This window comes from Zonotrichia albicollis, chromosome 1 (genome assembly GCF_047830755.1).
Source record: "Zonotrichia albicollis isolate bZonAlb1 chromosome 1, bZonAlb1.hap1, whole genome shotgun sequence".
Classification (NCBI taxonomy): domain Eukaryota; kingdom Metazoa; phylum Chordata; class Aves; order Passeriformes; family Passerellidae; genus Zonotrichia; species Zonotrichia albicollis.
In genome coordinates, this window is record NC_133819.1 from 118,099,417 (window position 1) to 118,121,858 (window position 22,442).

A 22,442-nucleotide genomic window follows, 5' to 3' on the forward strand; every position below is an offset into this window, starting at 1 on the left:
TTACCAGTGAAAGGAGATTGCAAGGAAGTTGAACAAATTTGCTCAAGGAGCCAGCTGTCAACCCTCCTCTAAACATGAAAGTTAAAAGTTCTCGACAAACAAACTATTCTGGGCTTTTGATTAATTTCCTTCTGTGCTTCAATCACTTCCAAACTCTCCATTCTCTGGTCCTAAAGTCAAACAGTGCAACAGTGCACAGGAATAGTAAAATTTATCCTCTCAGTAACTGCTTAAATCTCATCTCTAATCCTCTAAACTCCTTGATTCAGGGTAGTTTAAATTGTTGTAAATATCTTTGAGGTGGATTATGCTGCTTAATTGCCACTAAGGGAATAATAATGTTATGTGTATGTGCATACATATTATAATGTACATAGACACAGGCAGAAAATCATTCTAGCAAGGAACATATTAAGTAATAGTTTAAACTACTCAGGATTTGGGAAAGCCTGTTAAGGGGATTAGAAACTAAATCTAAAACTGGACAAGAGGTAAAGGCAAAAATTTTCACAGATGACAATTATTAAACAACATACTATTTTCTCTCTTTCTGTAAGTATGTTTTCTTTAAATGTGGTCTGCACCACTGAATGATCTTTTCTAGTAAGTCAACCTCAGCTATGTAAAAGCTACTTGTTTGAGGAAGCATAGACACTACTCTCACAAGAAGATGGACATAGAATGTGCGTCAATAGCATTTCTTTCTTTGGGAAGAAATAGTTTCTATCAACCTGAAAAAAGCTCCATAAATAAAGAGCTAAAAATACCTTTCTACACGTGCATAATTCTGCTGAGTTTCTTGTGACCAATGCACATGTGCAGATGCCTGGACAACCGAGGCCATAGGCTTTGTTCTGGAAATGCAGAGTCAAATATAAACTTTCTAAAGAAAGTATCTGTGACAGTAACTGCTCCTGAGAGTGGGACAACAGGAGTATATCAAGAAGATTTTAGTTTTTAAAGTATTCATAAGAATATATATTATAATAGGTATTCCCAGAATCTTGGTTCTCATGAACATTTATGTCATTGTGAGTGCCTTCACTTCATTTTTACTCTTCTTCTGCTCTGTCCTGCACACAAAATACTGCAAATTAATTTTTCTGGAAGCTGCTTTGCTTGTCTGTGCTGACCCTGACATAAAGTGGGATCTACCACTTCCAGAAAGCCAATCCAAAGTACAGTAAGGAACTGATCTTCAAAGACTTTACTGAAAAGGTTAATGACTGAATAAAAACACACCTAGTGAATGCAAGAAGACAGATAGAGTTAAAAAAAGTAATCGCAATACTGAATGCTTCAAAATGGCAAGAAAACAAAATAGCAGTGACCCTGTGAGAGCTAATTGTTGCCCAAAATTCATTCACTATGTGGAAGCAAGGGGATCATTGCACCTGTAAGTTTGAACATGAGCATGGATTGAGTTTCAGGGGAAACATGCCTTGGGGCATTGCCTGTCTTTTATCATCTTAAATAAAGCTACTTTATTATGAACACAGTAATTGGGTGTACTTAAATTATTGTCCTCTTTCTAGGTACACTAGATCAGCTTTTTAGCCTTGAGTTTATATTCTGTGATTAAACCGTTTGATCTTGTTCTGTGCTCAGAAGAAGAGTCTCCTCTCTGGAAGATAAAATATTCACTCTTCTTACTACCCTTTGTCTATTCTTTGACTCATCTGCCTGAGGTACCATTTTAAATTCAATGCTTATTAAAAGTCTCAATTTATAAAACAACACATGGAGATATCTAGGGAACGTTCATGTTACTGAAATCTCTTTAGCATTCTTGTTTTACATTTCTTACCTATTCTTTAGGCTCAAGGTCCTCTTTCTTTCCAGTGCTTGTATAGCACCTTGGAAAAAGGTTTTGACCAGATCCATGATCTGTTCTCCTTGGGTCTGGCCAGATCTTGGATCCATACCTGTGTGGTGTGGAGCCAGCACAGCCACAGTTGGAGCCACATCTGGTCATGAGTGTGCTAAGGGCAAGGTCAGGTGTGATCTTGTGCGACTTGTGAATGCAGCAAGGTGCTCTGTGGTCCTGCTGCTCCTTGTGTGCAGGCATGGGGGTGAAAGGAACAATTTTTAATGCACTAAACTAGGTTTGTTTTTAAACAGCTGGAGATGGAAGCAAATATCCCTCTGTACAGCCAAAAGTCCATGTTGTACAGTACAATCTGTTTGGACTGCTAAATATATTTTGGGTTATGTTCCTTTCTATATAGTTACAGTTTTTAATGTCCTATGCATTAATTCATCAAAGTATGCCTAGACACAGCTGGGAAGTAGCTTGATAAATAGGAATCTGCATGTACTTGAGATTAGGTCCAACAAAGGACATGGTGACTGGCAAGGAAGGGGAGGCAGTTGTCCATTCCTACGAAGGAGTCCAGACCAGGCTCTTGGATTCAATGCCATCCCTGTAAACCATCCCTGTAGAAGAGCTTTACACTTTCCTGTAGGGAAAGGCAAGAGGCAAGGGTTGCAGGACAGAAATTGAACCTGTTTCTCTATCATTTATTTCCCTTTACTGATAAAATGCAAATAATTTGAATACTTTGTACTTTTTATGAGAAGGGGATTTTTTCATTGATTTCTGCCAGCCTCCAGCCTTGGCTGTGCATGAGGCTTTTGAAGGAAGAGACATTTAGTTTAGTTCTTTCATCATTACGATCTGTTCTATTGATCCCTTCCCGCTGCTGTGTTTGCTAATTTCCTGGCATACATAAAGGGTGCTCTGTTTTTTGTAACAAAATTTAGCAGTTCTACCCATTCCAGAAACAGGAAACTGAGGCACAGGACTGAGAACTGGCCAGTCATCAGGACTGGAAGACAAGTCCAGCAATCACTATGTGCCATCTTCTGGCCCACTGTTGATTTTGGCAGACATTGAAACTGTGCCCTAGGTTTAGTCACCTTCAATGCTGAGCAGCTTTACAGTTGCTGGCAAGCAGGCTGGGCCCTCAGCAGAGCTGCTGGCAGCAGTCCATGGTTCTTCCATTTTCTTTTTTCCAGGTCATCTCTGCTTGTTTTGCTTTTCATCTCCTTTTCATGGAGAGTATGATTTTAGAGGTTATCTGATTCCTCTACCTGGGTAGTCAGAAATGATGGCTGTGATCATGCTTATTTACAAGGAAAAGGGATAGGAAGGAGGAAGAAAGACCAAGACCATTATCCAAAATTCCAATATTTGAGATGATAGGTATGAAAAGGAACAAATTGATAAACTAGATTATTTTGGGACAGCGGGAAAATGAGATGAAAAGGGAGAGAAGCAAAACCAGTACCAACCACTCTAGTACCAGTCATGGACATACTGCAATGGATTTCAGGCCCATCAGTAGAACTCATATAAGATCTAGAAGAAATCACAACATATTGTAAGCGTTCCTCTTTGGTAAATAAAATGTAAGTAAAGAATCTCCTCAAAGAACATAATTGAATTTAAGTCATACATATATCAGAATAATGCCCCCAAATAAAATGGCAGATTCTTTTGTTAACAGATAATTTATTTTAAAAAAGGAATTTCTGGTATGCTTGAAAGAAACAGTATCTGATGTGAGGTTCTTGAACAGCTCATCCTGGTGTTGGGAAAGATGTGGCTATATAGAAGGCAAGTGCACACCTATTCACAACCACAGCATAGATAGAGTGTTTCTTCATCTTGGGTTTTGGAGGTGGAAGGAGGGAAAAAATTGTGAAAGAAGGGAAAAAATTGTGAAAGAAAACAAGTAAAAAGGGAATAAATACTCTCCAAGTAATATACCAGATAGAAAAAAATTATTAACAACAACTAACCTGAAAATGAGTTGAGGTGGGATAGTCTGTGTCCACATAGGTAAAGCAGAAAAGCTGGCCCATGAAGAGTCGGAGCAGGGAGTGGAGTGCTGAAAGGTTACCGAGATATTTTCAAAGGACTGGGATGTTTTCCCAGCCATATTTCACCTTGAAACAGAGATTTGGCCGGGATGGCACTGAGGGCGAGGGGAGCAGCAGCCCCTGCCCTGCGCGGAGGGAAGCGGTGTCAGTGCTGCAGTGCTGTGCCCCCTGCAGGTGCTCACCTGGGGGCCACCCTCGGCACGGGCAAACGCTGCCTTTGCCTCAGCCTGGCGACCCCTTCCGAGCACAACAAACTGCTCATTACCCAGTGCCTGGAAGGAAAGGCACGATAACCCGCCTTGGCAGGAGCAAAAATAGCCTCAGCGCTTGGTGCCAGAGATAAATATTGGCGAATGCTATTGGATAAAGAAAGCAACCACCTCACTACGTCTTGGACACCAGCAGGTAGCTGCAGATGGTGGAATATGCTGTTTTGGATCAAACCTGCAGTGGAAGAACACTTCTGCTGCCAACAAGATGCGCTAACAGGACTCTCAGGGATCAGAGGTGTGGATGATGGCATTCTGCGGTAGAGCTGCAGAGACACTGAAATGGAAACTGCCATAGATCACACTCTTGTTTGTTTGCTGTGATGAACCAAGAAAATAAAGTCATAGTAAAATGCCAATAATTGTCCTATCCTCAGCAATAATAATAATATTGCAGCAGACTGTAGTATCAGACCCTGGACACTTAGAGCATGTCAACATTCAGTGCAAAAGCAGGAGCAGTGAAGCACTGGCTAAACCTGCCAGTCAGGGCTCGTGAGCACTTGTGGGGCTTGCAGAAATAGGAAGTGATGCTATGGGTGGTGAGAATGGCCTGTATTCCCAGGAGCCTGGAGCAAAACTGGGAGGGTCTTTCTACAGCAGCCCACTTTAACTGACCCATTTTGGTATGGGTCAGATGGAGGACACACTGACCTACTAAGTGCCACCAAAATTAAACAGTAGCTCATCTTGGCAGCTGTGTAGTTTCAAATCCAAAGTGCACATCTACTTTCAGGAAGGTGTTTTTATTTTACTTTGGAGTGAAGCACAGTCATACCAGGCCTTTAGTCACATTGGGTTTTCCCCCATCACAGACTGACAGCTGGGAAAGCTATTAAAATTCCCAGCTGTGGCTTTAAGAAGGTTCAAGGAGCAAACAAAGCACATAGCATGCCAGCCTTGAACTCTGAAGGAACTCTGTCTCAAGTATCAGCCCCTATAACACTCAATGTCAAGATGCATCTCTATGGCATTGCCTATGGCTAGCAGTACAGGATAAAGGATCAGAGGAGAAAGAAAAGATGTGCAGGAGGGATATTGCCTTCCACAACAAAGACTATCCCCACTGGTGTTCAGAGGGGCAGTTACATGCAAAACTTTTTCTTTGAGATGTGTGAGGCACAGGAAGGCAAACTGCATGGATCAAGCTGCAAAATTCCCAGTTTGGGAAAGATGGTGGCGCATGGACTTCTCTATTGCTGATGCCAAAAATTTGTCAAGTTTTACAAATAGACAGATTGGATTCAGTTCTATGTGCATTCTACTGAAATCTGATTAGACAAAAGCTGAAAGTATACAGGTTTTTGAGTGATCAACTGCAGTACCAAGGCATAATTCCCCTTCCCACTTTGCCTTCTCCCAGAAAGAAAAATACACTTCTAGGTGCAGGTGTTAAGCACAATTCTCAAGTATGGACTTCAGAGGAATATATTGGCAAGCTAAATCGAAGGGCAAGCCTAGGGAGTGATGTTTAAATTTACACTGGAACTTGGGAGATCAGTGACTCACTAGGGGGCCAAAAGAAAGACTTTTTACCCCTCTGAGCCTTCATTTCCCCATCTGGAGAAGAACTGCTGCAATATTTGCTGCAGTAAAATGTGCTACTTGCAACTGGGTATTATCGTTGCCTGAAACGAATGTGACAAATGGAATGCTGTGTGACAAACAGCTTCCTGGTCCCCGAGCTGGGAGCACAAGGGTGGGATTGTGTGGGAACTGTGAGAAAGCAGCACATGACCAGAATCGTGTATGGGCAGCAGCAGGATAGGCAGGGGAAGGAGAAAGCCTGAATGTTGTCCTGTCTCAGAGTTCTCTCTCCTGCTTGAACACCAAATAATAACGTCAGCTGTGATTTAAACAACTCAAAAAGCAATTCCTAATCTTTTTCCATCTGGACGTCCATTTCCTGGATATCTCATGTAATACTATGCTTTTTTTGGATCAAAAGTCCCATCAGGATGACTGTTTCCATTTCTGTGAGACAATAATGGGGATCATGCTCAGGTAGCCAGGCTAAATGTTCTTCATTTTTGGTTCATCACAGGAAGTGTGCCAGCTGCTGGCATGATGGGTGAGCTCTCTGAGGCCATGCACGCAGTGAGATGCTGTGCCAGTTGTCTGGATGGCTCTGCTTTTCCCAAGGGAATGAGTCACTGACGCAGTTGCTGCTCCACCCCTGGTATTGGTTTCTAATATCTTACCCTGGCAGGAGGTCAGGAATCCAGGAGGACCCAGATTTGGGTCCAGGCTCCTGTTTGGCTTCCTTCCCTTTATGGCAGTAATGGATTTCCTGTGCTTCCCTCCCTTTCCTCTATTATTTCTTTATAGATGTGACCATTACATAGCTCAGAGAAAATGGATTACCAGGCAACGCTTGTCATTGCCACTACTCTGCCATCTATTTGTCTGTTTGCAGAACCAGACTCATTGTGCAGAGGTTTTTAATTGCTGTATTTGTTTTAGCAATTTTGTGCGAGGCCATGGTGTTTCAAAGCCATGGCAGGCTGGTGAGCCATTGTGCCTGTCGCCTCCATTTCCCCATCTGCGGCAAATCACTGAGAGAGACTTCTGGGTGTTTCTTGCAACCTCTGGATGGGGTGAATCAGCATTCCCTTGAAGGCTCCATCACAACCATTGTCATTTCCTCCCCCTCAGCGTGGCCTGTGGCCAGAGGCACCTGCAGAGCCAGGGGAGTGGAGTTACAAACGGGTGCACCTCCCTGATCTGAAGCAAGCATTTTGGTGAAGGCATCCGTGCCAGTGCCACCCACAGTGTGCAGCCAGCAGGGAAGGGAGTGATGGAGGCCTCATTAGACAGGCTGGTACTTGTGGCAGGCAAGTGCTGGCTGAGAGCACCGCTGTGCTCCTCTAGGGCCACAGGCATGCTCTGCCCATTGTTCCACAGGAGCACCCTGAGACAGAAGCTGCTGTTCAGATGGATGCCTGTGAAAAATGAATAGGATCAAAAGTATTTTGGATGTTGCTATTTCTGAGAAGTATGAACATTTCCTGCTAATAGCCAGACTCTTGATTCCCACCACACTAGGCTTGACCCCAGCTCCCACTAGCCTCTTCCCTGCTATTGCTGTCCTTCCCCAAGCCTGCTCCTGCACTCTTCCCAGCCCCTCTTGTTGGATGATGCCAAGCCTCTGTCCTGCACCAACCCTCCAAATCAGGCTGTTGATGCCTCACAGTGATGATACAACCCCTCTGCACATGTGATAGTTGGTGCCCCTTTTCTGCTGCTGTTGCAGAACACAAGTAGCTCCATTGCATGGAAGGATGGGAGGGGGTTATGGATCCTCAGTCTCTCAGACAGGAGATGCTTCAATGCTTTCATCCTCTTTCTCCACCAATTCAGGTTGAACCAGTCCCTATTTCTACTGCTTATCCCCATTTCACAAACCTGGTTTAAGAGATCTCCTTTTCTATGTGTGAGGCCACAGCTCCTCTCACATAAAGCCCACCCAAATTACTTTAGCTGTTCCTTCTTCATTTTCTGTTCTGCCTTACATTGCTCAGATAATTTGATATTCAGGAAGAAAATGATACATTTTTTAGAGTGATAGCAAATTTTTCAGGAATCTCTGTATAAGCATCACACATCCCTGGAAAGCTGTCATTACATATGTTACTAATTCAATTTTTAAAAAAACCTGAACAAATTTACATGGGAGAGCAGTCTTAGTTTAAAGAAATTGTATTTCTATTTACAGCTAAGGAAATTTATATCTTAAAAAATTTAACAACGTTATTTTCAACAGCTGGTTTGGTTTGTGAAGCTGCTAAGAGTAGAGAGAGAAGTCTCTGGGACAGTGATTTTATACTTCAGAATACTAGTAATCAGTTTGTCCTTGCATAACTTCTTCTATGCCATGCCCCAGTTCACATTTGGAGCTATATTTTATCTCCAAGTTCCTATTATTTCTTACAGGTTAGCACAACATATGACCTATGACATTGTAGCCATAAAGAAAGTAGGCACATGTGATTTTTCCTTCAGTTTTCATATCTCAGTGCTCTGGTCATTTAATTTAGTTTCCCAGGTGCTGACAGCTGGTAATGCTCTTAACTGCTCTCCCCTGTTGGTAAGTTATGGATATTTCCTAACTGGAGTTTAATTGTGTAACTTTACTTCACTCGAAATGCCAAAGGTCCTAGGAATCCATTCCTCCTTCAGGCTGATTATGGCACAGGAGATAATACTGTTTGCGGATGGTGAACCTAAATCCCTGATGAGTGTCTTCTAAGGCAAACTGACATTTATGGTGCTCCTCATTATGACATGACGGTCCAGAGCTGGCCCAGAGGACAAAATCCTCCAACTTTTTAGGTTACACATTCCATACATATAAAAACATGCATAAAAACTGTAGATTGAGTTTCTCACTCAGGCTCAGAGAGACAATAGCAATAATAGATTTAAAGGAAGAGCTGTTCTGTAGGTACCAAAGGTAGGAGCAGGGTATTGCACCAACCCAGCACTGTGAAGCAGGATTCAGTGCTACAAGTACTATCTCCTACCTGCCACATTTAGTCTGTGTTTCTGCCCTCTTCCCTAGAATGGCATCTCCCTGCTCTCAGTGTTGGGCACACTGTGCAGGGCCAAGCTGTCTCATCAACAGGGCATTGGTCTGGTCCTCCCTTGGTGGCCTTGACAAGGTGGGAAGGATGCTAGGGGTGACCTCAGAGCCCTGTGAACCTGTTGTCCTCCATCCATCAGTCAGTGATGGTTCCCCTGCTGCCTTACTTCCCAAGTGGGCAGAGAGATACCAGTGACATTCCATCCCCTCTGCCTCCTGCTCTCTGTAAGAAACCTGGCCAAAGGACCCCTGAGTGCTGGGACTTCCCTGTGAGAAAGTGCACATGATCTGTAGGACCACAAGCATGTCGCATAGTGCATGCATCAGTGTTACTCAACATCAGCCTTCCTGATCCTCACTGGGAATTAGAGACCAAAAGGCCTATTGGGGCTGCCAGGGAGTTTGCCAATAGCTTTGCTCAAAGGGTGAGCTATATACCCCACTATACCCTTGGGAGCAAACTGTGGTTAGACTGTGGGAGCAATAAACTGAGGGTAATGAGCAATAAAATTATGGTGAAATGTGCTGGTGCTGTTGAAACAGAGAGGCTAAGGTGGGGAGGGCAAGACTGACTGAAGTTCCCTCTCCTGAAAGGTGAATTTGCTTTGCCAAATACCACAGCTGTTCAATGTTTCTGCAGCTATGGCAAGCTAGACTCAGATAGAGATGGAAAGAACTTGATAAAAAATGAATACATCATTGCTTTTGTTCTGCCTCTACTCTGTATATTCATACCTCTGTGTACCTGGGAATATCTAACCTTGCATGGAGGTGTCAGCTTTGATGGGTTATGCTCCTTCTCCCTAGGAGAGATTAGAGGAAAGCTTGTTGTGGGAACCACTGTGAATTGGGTTCACTAGTTTCACTGTGGAAGAAAAGAAGTTTGGCAAAACTTGATCCTCATTTTAAAAATCCTCAACAACTTGGCTGAGATTTCTCTTCTTATTGTTTTTGCTTTTCTCTGCAGCTGCCAACTGCCTGCTGCCTGTTCAGCAACTGATGGCGAAGAATTGGCCCACTGGGAGAAGGTGTTATAATCCTCCTGGAGCAGCTGCCCCAGATTTGCTGCTTGCTAGTGAAGCCTGGAGGCAAAAGGACCAGTCTTTCCCCTCCCAGGTACGTGAACACTCCTGGGGGCCTTGCATGAGGCATGGGAAGGGTGGTGAGGCAAAGGCTGTGTTGCATTGGAGGGCTTGGAGAAGTGCTGCAGCAGACAAAAGACCCCATGCACAGGGAGACCCGAGTGTCTTCTGTGCCCTTTTCCAGACACTCTATGGGATTTCATGATGCTGAATTGTGAGTTAGTCTAACACAGATCCAGTGAAGAGGAGCTAGGAAGGAGCAGACAATTTTTTTTTTGTCTGGTTAGTATAGACAGCTGCCTGCTAATCACCATTAGTGCTTCTGTAGGAAGAAAACAGTTGGAAGAGGTCCTTGTCATTCCCAATGCATTTCCTCTCTGCTCCTTTCCCTACTGCAGTTTCCTGTCCCCTGCCACAGTTACATTAAGGCAGCTATTTCTGGTGTCATCTAAAACAGACCAGAAGGGTTTTTCTGGTTTTGCTAATACCAGCTATTTCACTGATTTAGTTTAAAGGGTATCAGCACACTTAGGAGTGATAAATGGGAAGGAGGAGGGAGAGTAACAAATAGCTGTGGGTGAGAAAAGGCAGAATCCTTCTTTGGCAGCTTTGCCATTAGATAATTGTGGTGTGGAAAGCACCTTCAGATGTCCACTGAGAAATGCATTGGCATTTGGGCCCTGCCTGATTCCAAAAAACATGCTGGAGCATGCTTCACTGCTGCTCTGTTTCTTCATTCTTAGTAAATTGTCAGGTAAGCACATGTCCAAGGCACCCACTGACTAGTCACTGGGGCTTGGAGAGAGGAAAAAAGTAAATACTGCTAGCTCTGTTCTGATGAAATGGGAAGAAAACAGACAGAGCAATTTGAACAGAAATAAAATATACTGCCTGTGTACCCCTTCAGCAGGTGTTGGAGTGGTGCAGTGTTTTGCTGAATTGCCTGTGGTTTTACTGTAGCATTCATCTATAGTATTTGAGGCTTACAGATATATTTAGGTTTCTGCCTTCTACATAGGTGACAAATCTGTGGTCTTGCAAGAGCTCCATGGGGCTGTATCTGATTTATTCCAGTGAGTAGTTTGGTTTTCTTGACTGAGATTTCTCTTGATCTCTTCCAGTGGAGTGGAACTGAGCTACAGTTCTGGGTACACTGGAAATGTACACTGGAAATTGCTGCAGGGACTACACAGTGCTAACACACTTTTGCTGATCACCCTGATTGCCTAAGGATTACCTGATTAAACCTGTGATTTAAATTCTGCATGTCTTGATAGACAAGGTCACAGTTATGCAGCCTGAAGTGCCACCTAGAGTCTTACTTCATATATCTTTGATAACATTGTTCCCAGGACCGTGTTTGAAGGTCAAGAGCTGGATAGTGGGGGCAAGATTAACAAGCTATATCTTCAGAAGTCTAAGAAATTACAGTTGTGAAAATTAAGCAGCTGGGATGAGCAGATCACTGTTGTTGGAAACCCCTTATTATTGTTCCCTCTCCTTTGCCTGATCTCTCCCTCACACACAGAGATGTGGGAAGGCAATGGGGTCAAATGGGAATCCCATGGGATGCAATTGCTGTGGGGTCTGCTTCGGACAGCAGATGTAGCCAGAATTGCGTTAGCCAGAGGTGGCTGCAAACAGGCCCTCAGGACCATTTGGCGATCCCAGGCTCCCCCAGTGCTCCCATCAGCCTCCTCTGTGCCTTGGAGGAAGCTGAGCCAGCTGAAGGGACATTTCAACCCTCCTTCTGGGGACGTGTGCTGCTCAAGCTGCTCCATGCATGACACCCGCTCCCTGCCAGGTCCTGCTGGATGCAAACAGATCTGCTCCCTCCCTTCAACCTGTAACGCTGTGCTCAGTCCTTGTCCCTGCACACTGCAAGCTGAGATGGGATTTCTCATCCTGACTCCTTTCCCTGCCAGTGTGCGTCATTTTCCCCCTGAATGCTCCTGGAGGCCAGGCTTTTCCTTTCTCCTGTGTCTCCTGAGCTCACACATTAAATTGGAAAGACCTTTCTGATCCCTCACACATTCTGCCACTGAAAGTAAGCCCCTGTGGTTCTTGGAAGGTAAACTGCCCCCTTTTTCAGGGTTTTCTGGGATAACTCTGTGTGGGAATGCCTGAAATCACAGGAGGAATGAGGATGTTCAGAGCTGTGCGAAAAAAAGCCAAGCCTGTATCCGCAGATCCTCATGTTTCCTATATATAATATCCTTCAGCATTCTGAAACAGATTTTGTTTGTAGCTATATTGAGTATAAAAGCTTTTCCTTCACCTAACAGAATCAATCGGCCCATAGTGGGTCTTTATTCCCATTCAAATTAAGGGCTATTCCATACTGAAAATGCACTAATGTAACTAAATTGATTTCTAACTTGATTTTAGTTAAATGGGTGTAGTTCCCTGCAGGGATACACTTAAATCAGTCGAAGAGAGGGTGAATTATGCATCTTTGTATATTTCTCTGTGATTTATCTTAATTAGGTGTAAGGGGATCTCAGGGTAACCAAGACTCCGACCACAGGTAGAAACCCCCACACAGGTTCTGGGGATGCTTAGCAATTCTGCTAAAGTGCTGAATGCTCTTCACTCCCGGTGTAGAGAGCCGGAGGTGTTCGCTGCCTCACAAGTGATCTGCACTTCTGGAGAGCAGGCCTGCATTGTCACTCTGTGCATGTGTGTGTGGTGTCTCCCCCATCACATTTCCTGGTGGATAATTGCCTCCCCCCCAGCCAGGCACAGCCTTGGCTCTGAAGCACCCTCGTTGCTCTGAGAGCTGAGGCTAAGTGCAGCCCTTTAGCACACCCAGGATCCCAGAGGATTTGGAGGGAGGCTTTTTTTCTTATTGAGCCGTGCCACCCTCGCAGGGGAGCTTATCTTCCCCCCGAGAAAGAAGGAAAACAAAACCAAAACTAAAACCCTTAGCAAAGGAAAATGGAAATGATTTATAACCTGAGGCACAGCCAGCACTAGGAAATGCCTCCCTGATCATCTTGGGGACAGTCACATCTGTGAGCAGCTTGGGCAGCTTTGCAGTGTTTCCTTGCTCCCAAGCAGGAACCCATTGTCTCTTCCCATTCCCAGTGTCAGGAAAGTGGGGCATGCCTAAAAAGCAGGGATGCTCAGTGAATGTGGTCCCCACCCCAGGAGGGTACTGCATTCTGTGTTATATGGGAAGGAGCCATTCACACTCAGCACTCCTGCAAGCTGTACGGTGCTCAAAAAAATAATAAAATCAACTCTATATTATTTTAATTGTTTTTAAAATGGATGGATTGTAAAGCTGCACATTCCAAACTGACTGTAACCCCTTGAAAAGAAGCATAAAGGGGGAATGACATGTCCCATCACTCAGGAATATGGATTTTGAAATTTCTGTGTCTAACTTATTGAAGATTATATGCCAATATCTAAGTTTGGGAGACCTCTGACCTTTCACCATTGAGGAAGGCTGTGGACAGGTCTAACATACAGTGAGATAATGGAAATATAAGCAATGGCTTCCAGGGTAGAGGCCAGAAGTGTGGAGGCTGCGGTCTTCTTCCAGGAATGATGTACGGGCTTGATTGACCAGAAACGTCTCTGAGAAAGTGAGAGACCCAAAGAGGTCAATTCCCTCTCTTCAATGGCTCTGGCTATTTTCTTTAAATTAAAAAGAAAAATGGGACACTCTAGTCCTTTGTGTAATTTTATAGCCTAAGGAATATTTCCTAGGCTTACTCTGCTGTGTGTGCTATAAAGTAGGATGGGGTATTTAGCCCCTGAATTTTCATTTGGGTGTTTTTTAATCCTGCTCACATCCGTTTACTGTACAATATCAACTTCTATATCTTCTATGTTTTTTTGTTTAATTGAGCATTTTATATTAATAAGCCAAGGAAGCCTAATGTCAATGTTTGCTAGCATTATAGGCACATGCAATATTATACAAATGCATTTTCTCCTTTTTTCCCTTTCCTTCTCTCCCTCCTTCCTCCCTACCTCTCCCAGATAGTTACAACATTTTTGTATGTATTTTTCCATGCTCCCTTTAAAACTTTGAACACGAGGAGGTTCCCAGTCAGCTCCATGTCACATTGCAGTAACTGTGTCCATTTAAAGATGATGCAGGACAAAATGTTCAAGGACAGCACCATAAGGGTTTGCTTGGCTCTGGGTGAATACAGCTCCATTGTGCTTGCTCACGTGAAGACTGCAGTCCTCTCTCCTCTCCTCTCCTCTCCTCTCCTCTCCTCTCCTCTCCTCTCCTCTCCTCTCCTCTCCTCTCCTCTCCTCTCCTCTCCTCTCCTCTCCTCTCCTCTCCTCTCCTCTCCTCTCCTCTCCTCTCCTCTCCTCTCCTCTCCTCTCCTCTCCTCTCCTCTCCTCTCCTCTCCTCTCCTCTCCTCTCCTCTCCTCTCCTCTCCTCTCCTCTCCTCTCCTCTCCTCTCCTCTCCTCTCCTCTCCTCTCCTCTCCTCTCCTCTCCTCTCCTCTCCTCTCCTCTCCTCTCCTCTCCTCTCCTCTCCTCTCCTCTCCTCTCCTCTCCTCTCCTCTCCTCTCCTCTCCTCTCCTCTCCTCTCCTCTCGTTCCATGGGGCTGTAATTTTGGTGACAAAGACAACTTCACCAGCCCTGCACTCCTCAGTCTTTCTGCTTTAGTTTCCACCTCTATGTTATAGCTTATTTATGCCTTTAGACATACTTTATTCAGTATATCTGTTCTCTGAACTTGTATGGGTTCAAAATATCCTTTCTTGTGGAAAAAAACAAGAGGTGGGGATAACAGGAATGTTGTGGGCTGAACTCTTTAAGTTGCTCTACTTCTATATCTATATATCTATGTCTATCTAGCTGTATCCCAGAAAGTCAACCCTTTCCTGGGCAGCATCAAAGAAATGTGAAGGTCGAGGGTGGTGATTCTGTGTTTCCACACTGCTCTCATGAGACCCCCACCTGGAATCCAGCTCTGGGCCCCCCAGCTTAAGAATTTAAGGACATGAACCTTTTTGTAGCGAGGCCAGAGGAAGGGCAAAGAAGATCAGATGGCTGGAGCACCTGTCATATGAAGACAGGCTGAGAGGTGGGGTTGTTCAGCCTGGAGAGGAGAAGGCTCCAGGGAGACGTTGCAGCATCTTCCAGTACCTAAAGGGGTTACAAGAGAGGGACGTTTTATAAGTGAGAGAAGAAGGAGCAGTGGCTTTAAACTGAAAGAGAGCAGGTTTAGGTTATATATTAGGAAGAAATTATTTACTGCTCTGGGGGTGAGGTACTGAAGAGTTTTCCCAGAGAGGTTGTGGATGCCTCACCCTGGAAGTGTTGAAGGCCAGGCTGGATGGGGCTTTGAGCAATCAGGAATAGTGGAACATGTCCCTGCCCGTAACAGGGGGGTTAGAACTAAATGATCTTCCAACACAAACCATTCTATGATTCTTTATCTATATTCATGACATATGCATTCTAAAACATGTCACCTTCAGGTTCTTAACACTTTTAAACCTAACGAAATTTAATGCAAATCTGCAGTTTACAGGAAACAGGACCATCACAACTTTTCTTTCCTCTGAAACTGCATGTGTCAGGCTATGCTCTTGGTGGCAGGGAAGCCTCATGGTGGGTGGGTAAGTGCTATGGTATGTACCTACAGCCAGCAAGTGTACTTCCTATCAAAAACTTTGGGCAAGGAGCCATGTTAGATGATGGAGCTGCAGCCTCTGTCTTGGACAGGGAGAATTGCCTCCGTGCAGCCGTGGCAAAGCTGAGGATGTCCCAGCTTTGTGTGTCTCCATCTGAAGGGCTCAGTGCTAAGTGGTGTTACAGCCCATGTAGTGTCCCTGGCCTTGTGGCATCCTGTGCTTTTGGCTCTTGGGAATATGCAGGATGGAGCTGCCCCTTGTTGTCCTCCAGAAAGCAGTCCCTCCCTCACAGGGAGCCCACATTGCCACCTTACAGGCAAAGGTAAAACGGCAGCTCTGACTCCTGTTCAATATTTTTCTGAATGGTGTTGAAAATGCACCTCATCATAATCTACTCAGTAATAAAAAAATGATCATTTTTATGTCATTCAGTAGAAATGTATGGTAAATGAGATTCAAAGGATTAATGCACAAAGGAAATGTCAATGTTAATCTATAGACAGTCCCTTTAGTCCTGCTTGTCATAAATTCAGAGCAAGAGAGTTTGCAGACTGGCTTGGGAAGGATAAAATCGAAGGATTAAACAAACCATAACTCAATCTTTCGGTGCCTTGAATTCTTACTTTTGGGGGATTTTCCTCTGTAGTTTTTCTTAAAAGGACATATATCTTTAGTGAGAGAGAGAAATTACAAACATTAGACCGTGAAAGTTGGGCTTTCTTATAGTCATGCTTGCACAGGCGGGCTCTAACTCAAATCAGCTGTGCCGGTTTAAAGCTGTGCTAGTATCTTTTATTGCTAACACTGAGCTACTTGGGTTACTCACTGTTGTGTCTTCAGTGGGAATATAGGAGGAGACAGGCTGGCTTTGTCTCCCTTCTGACAGGGAGGCTCTGTATCCACCCGTCCTCAGCAATCAGATTATAAAATTAGAGCTTCACAATTGTTGTTGGTGGGTTTGTGGTGTTATTTTGTTTTGTTTTGTTTTCTTAGATGAATGATAAATTTGTTTTGCTTCCCAGTATTCCAGCTCAGCCTGGAAGGAGGGTGTGGGTCTTTGGATAATGTGAAGGACAGCTCAGGCCTGATATTTTCTCTGGATGAAGGACTCAGCCTTACACCAGGATTCACGAGGGTAGTGCTTTCTGCTCATTCATTTAGACTGCAGTCTGCCTGGTGCCAGGCCCTGCCCAACTCCTTAGCGTAGTAAATGTGCATTCAATTGCATGTCTAATTTGTTCACAAATTTTCCACGAGTGTTGAACCAAATCACACTGCAAAGACTATGCCTAGTTATGTGCCTAACTCAGCATTTGCACACAAAATTGCCTAATGAGCATGTGCAATTATGGCAATTAGACTTGTGAATTAAGCATGCAAATACCCTAGCATTTGGGTTACAGAGTCATAGCCCATATCACTAGAAATAGCCTAACCTATTTTTGATATGATATAAAAGCATATCCACCTTTTCCAGTGTGACCACACTCATGAAAAGAGAGCATTGTAAGACCTTTGGCTTGGGGAGGAAAGACTACAAGCTCTGGGCAGAGACCATAAGGAATCTGCAAATGAAATGAGACTTTAGGTGCTTCTGTTTCCCGTCCCAGGTGTCTCTTACTCATAATGAAATACCAGCATGCTCTCACAGAGCATACCTTGTCTTAATGGGGTTATTCACATGCAGCCTCCATCAGCCGGAACTGCTGTAAAAAAGTGGACAACTTTCCTTCTATTCTAGAAATATAATATTATTCTATTATTCTGTTATGTATTCCTTTCTACTGTAAACACTGTACAATGCATAACTACCCTATGCCCACGTGAATGTTGCTGCTGAATTTGTAGGTTTCTAAAATAATTCCACTTTGAGGCAATCTCATCCTACTGAGGGAAGGCACTCCTGGCTGGCTGCAGCACAAATCCCAGTGTAAGGTGTGAATTCATTTGGCAGCTGCCAGGACTGAGATTTTTGCATCAGTTATTGCTGCCTTAGTGAAATAAGGTTAACAAACACAGAGGTGAGCAGGTGGTCAGAGATAAACAGGTGAGGGAGCACATTTCTGTAATAAAGAAAAGTCTTGGGAGGGAAAGCATACCCCCCCTTAAATTTCTGCTTCATTAAGGTGATTTCAAACTCGCTGGGAAATCAAGGACTTCGTAGCTGATCAGTGCAAACAAAAATAATCCAGGTGGCAAGTCTGATGAGATATGACCTTGTTCAAAATCAATAGACTGTTCCCCTTCCACCAAGCACAACCGACTCTCGAATGAGTTTACTTCAACAGAGGCATTTCCCTCACAACATTAACATTTTAATTGCTTGTGCAGGATTTTCTGGAAAATTAACCCAGCGCTGGTTGAGCAGGGGGTGAGGATGCTGAGCGCAGGGCTGGGAGCGCAGGCGGTGCTGCGGGGAGCTGCAAACACATACCGCCACCTAAAGGAAAGAGACCTGCAAGGGAGCTGTGGAGAGCTGCTCCCCTCGGCTGACTCTGTCAGAGCTGGCTAAAACAAAGAGCCTTAATTTGCTCTTCGCAGCCCGGCTCCCCGATGCCTTCCGAAGGGTTGTGGCCCCGGCAAAGGAGGACAAGTCCAGCAGCATCATCTCTCTGCTGCAGAACCAGTAACGCAATGGGCACACGCCTGGCTGTGGGCACAGGGTAACTTCTCCCAACTTCTTTGTGTGTCTGTGCAGTCTTGTAGCAGGGCCACAAATTAGGGGCAACCAGGTCGTGTGCCAGGGGAGATGCCCAGGGAAGGCTCTGCTGTGACACAAGGCTGTGATGCTGCTCCCACTCTGCTGCCAGGTCCTGCCAGGCTGGGCCAGCCGGGAACAGGAAGGAAGCTCAGGCTGAGACTTCAGTAATGGATGGATGGATGAGGAGGGTGGGTGGCAGCCTAGTAGGTGGTCTTCAGATCACGCCTGATTTTGCTTCATTATCTAACATAGATTGCATAAATTCCAAGGGGACAGGACTGAGATCTGTTCAGCCCAGCCGAGTATCTTAACTCCTACTACTAAAGAGACAAGCTTCTTTTGAACAGTCTTTTTCTGCCTTCATTCCTGGCTGCACAGAGGAGGCAGGCAGAAGAAACTATTTACAGAGAATATATTCCCACTGAGTATTCCCAATCCGTTTATGAGCAAAGCCTGTGAAAATAAAGGGATGGGGTGGGGGAGGGGAAGGGAATTTTCCCCCTGCCTTCTGTAAGCTTGTGGAGCATAAAGGAAAGAACCTCTTTCAAACACATATAGGCAAGGCTGAGCCACAGAGCTGTGTCCTTGAGGTGTGGCTGACATGTCAGCCCACAGGGCTGAGCAGGCTCTATACCAAATCACCAGCAATGAAAAAACCAAGTGAGTTTGGGAACTTCCCGTGGTTTGGAGTGCTGTCCAATTTCCCCGGCGAGTGGCTGCCAGAATCACATTAACACCTTGGCTGCCAGTGAGGTGGGGCTCTCAAAGGCTGGAGGGTTGTGGAGGCACGTGTAGCTGCACACTAAAAAGCAGCCTGTGCAGGGGTGGGCTGAGGTGAGGGGAGCCTGTGCTCATGGAAGCCTTTTTGGTGTTTCAAAGGCAAAGCTCTGGTGTTTTGGGGCACTTTTGCAGAGCAGTAATGTTAATGTTCCTTAAGTGCAGGCTCATAGACAGACATACACACAGTGCCTCCTGCCCAAGCTGTGCCTGCAGCCCTTTACCTGATGCCTGACTACAGGTAATAGGTTTTACCCAAGTGCTTGGCATCCCACATAGCTGTCCTGGCAGGAATGGTGTCTCAGAGAGACAGGAGGTTATGCACAGACAGCAGCATCCCGCTGAGCAGTCATAACCAGCACATTCCTGGGATTCCTGCAGGGCCAGCCCCAATCTGCAGCTCAGAGCTCACCCGGTGAGAGCGCTCCTGCTCTGGTGGGACACTGGGCCACTGTTCTCTGAGGTCAAACCGCTGCCAGTTCACAGCTCCAGGAAAGCTGTCCAGGAGAGCTGCGAGGTCACTGGCAGGCAGAATGGATATTGTTTTGTCTTATGTGAGTTATTTTCTTTTGGAAACTGATTATGATCTCGGCATCTCTATTCAGTGTGGCCATGGAGCAGATTTAGGACATATCCTTCTTGTTTGTGCTGTTCCACATTGTAGTTTGCAGCCTTGGTTGCAGTACAAAAAGTGCTTGCTGGGAAGTTTCCCAGACTGAAAGGAAAATTAATTGGACTTTTCTTCGTAGAGAACTTTAATTTTATTTGTGGTAAGTTCTTTATAATGATGTATCTGTGTTTAACGTACTTTTAATTCTACCTTAGGATCTTTTCAATTAAATACATATTTTCCTTTTGATGTCCAAGTGTGTTTGATTCTGGAGCCAATGAACATCTGTGTTCAGGTGGGGTTTTCAATCCCATGCAATACCTGCATTTGCAGTGGAAGGCACTAGCATCTTGCTCTCTTCCATCTGTAGTATTGCTTAATGGGTTGGAGGTAAACGCAACAGGGTAGGGATGAAAAGAGGGATTCTCAGATGGGCTAGGGTGCTGAAAAGCACTGTTTTAAAACCTGAATATAGCCTCTCATTAATTAACACTACAGTTGTATGGACACGGTCAAAATAAGTGCTGGAAGGAACAGTGTCCTGTAGGGAAAGCAGTTGATGATACTTCAAACAGATTTCTGTGTAGACTTGAACAAAAAGCTGTTTACTCCTCTGTGCATTAATTTTTACATCTGATTAGAGGCGTTGTGATAAAGCTGATGAAGCATTTTCAATTCAATGACTGGAGAAGTTGGTTCTGGCTAAAAGGACTAAAGGAATATTTCACAGCTGTTCCACCCATGGAGCCAAGGAATCCAAGTTGTCCATTTCTAAAAGACAGAGAAAGGATTTATTTGAAATTTATATATATTAATTTCATCTTATGTATAAATTACCATACTTTATTGAATTTTTGAATATCACCTGTATATCCTGTAGGTATGAAAGCATTTTAATGTCATGCCTTAGCACTTTTTATATAAATTCAGTGAACTACTTTTCTGTTTGTTAATTCAATGCTTCAGCTTTTTCAGAGATAAATGCTTTTGCAAACTTATTGAAAATTTCCTTTCTTCTCTTTACCTTCTGATTTTGAAAGTATTGGATCCCCCTTTGCTGATGTTTCTGCACTTCCAGTGTAGCTAGGGCCAAGGGTTAGGTGTTCTTGGTGTGTTTTGGGGGCTCTAACAAAGTACTGCCAATGAATGTCCCTAAGGCAGAGTCAGTGTCTCCATAGCACTACCTGCAACAGCAGTGGCCCCTTCACATGACAGCCACCATCCAGCTTTTCTGTCATTGCCTCTCTCCATGGGGTCTGGCTGAGCAGAAATTGACATTCCCCCCAGCAGCCCTTGCAGAGCTGGGCTTTGCACTGGTAGCTGGGAGGAGCTGACAACACACTGCTGCTGATAACACACCAGTGTTTTGGCTGCTGCTGAGCAGCACTCACAGAGCACCAAGGCTGTCTCTTCAAGATTCCACTCTCACCAGTAGGCTGGGGAAGGGCAAGATCTTGGGATGGGACCCAGCCAAAACAGCTGACCCAAACTGACTGAAGGGATGTTCATACCATAAATTAATTCCATTCCAAAACTAAGAGGTTGGATTAGGGGAGGGTATTTGTTACTGCAATGTTTTTCTTGTGGAGCAACCACTCTGTGTACTGAAGTCCTGCTTCCTAGGAAGTAGCTGGACATCATCTGCTGATGGGCACTGGAGAATAAATCTTTTGTTGTCCTCTGCTTCCACTCATGGCCTTTGTTTTTGCTTTTATTAAACTGCCATTATCTTGACTCACAAGGGTTTTGTTTTCATCCTATTTTCTTCCCTGCCCTGTGCTGCTGAGGAGAGAGTGGTAGAGTAGCTTGGTGGGCACCTGGCATCCAGCCAAGGCCAGCCCATCACAGTCCTTTTTGGTGCTCGATGTGAGACATGAGACTGTGGCAAGTTTTTAATAAGTGTGCTACAGCTGTAGCAGCTGTGAAGTGGCAAACACCTGCACAGGCCATGGACTTTGTTGGCTGCACTGCTTATCTCTATTGTGCTGAGCTTGGAAACATGTTAGTACAAGCAGCAGCTCTGTGCTTTGCCCTGGCATTGATGGCCTTGCTGTGCTGGGGGAGCTCTCCTGTGGAGATGGTGTGGAAATACATTTCCTTTCTCCTACCCAGGGTTGATGTGGATGGTTTTATTATGAGGGTCCTGAGATGCTTTTTTCCCCTTGTGAGCTCTTTAATACTGATAATTAACGCTCTATGCAGTCTGTGGAATCTGGTGTTATCCTGGTGTCAGAGAAAACAACTTTTAGGTCAGGAGAGACTGAAATGTGTCTGGACAAAACAGATTCCTGGGTGGCAGGGTGTGTGAAAGGATCTGGGCAGGTTCCTAGAATGGTTGTCATATCCCATAGCCCGGGACTTGAAACCCAAACATGAAAGTCACCCTGACAAACTGGTGTGCCACCTGGCAGAAGAGTGTTTTGCCTATCCCAGTGAAAACCAGTTTCCATCAGTGTACTGGTGCCTGTTCTGTGCCTACTGAGCCACAGCTCAGTACTCTCAGAGGGCTGTGGTTGAGACAGACACCCAAACACTACAGTCATGGCTCTAACACTAAAAAAGAAACAGTGGATAAGGAAAACAACAGGACCATATCACATGTTAGTGAGGGAGAAGGAAGAAGAGGCAAAGTTTATTCAAGAAGCTGATCCTTCAACAAAGAAATTGGAGGAAGGAGTGAGAAAATTCAGGCAGGAAGCAGAATTCCTGACCACAGAGTTTCAAGTCATGTAGAAGACTTTTGTCTTCCAGAGCAATTGGAAGCCCTACTTCCTGGGAACTATCTGGACATCACCTGCTGGTAGGAAGTAGAGAATAAATCTTTTGATTTCTTTGCTTCTGTGAATAGCCTTTGTTTTTGCTTTATTAAACTGTCTTTATCTTGACCCAAGTGTTTTTCTCTATCTTGTTTTCTACCCACCCTG

The 22,442-nt window shown here is 44.6% G+C and overlaps 1 long non-coding RNA gene across 1 annotated transcript in view; it reads left to right on the top strand.

The window, feature by feature from the left end:
- The window catches only part of LOC141725381 (uncharacterized), a 75,862-nt gene that overhangs the window by 42,814 nt on the left and 10,606 nt on the right, over positions 1-22,442 (top strand). The window contains exon 2 of the long non-coding RNA XR_012577244.1: positions 9,704-9,852. This is a non-coding gene — a long non-coding RNA (uncharacterized LOC141725381). The remainder of the gene's footprint in view (positions 1-9,703; positions 9,853-22,442) is intronic.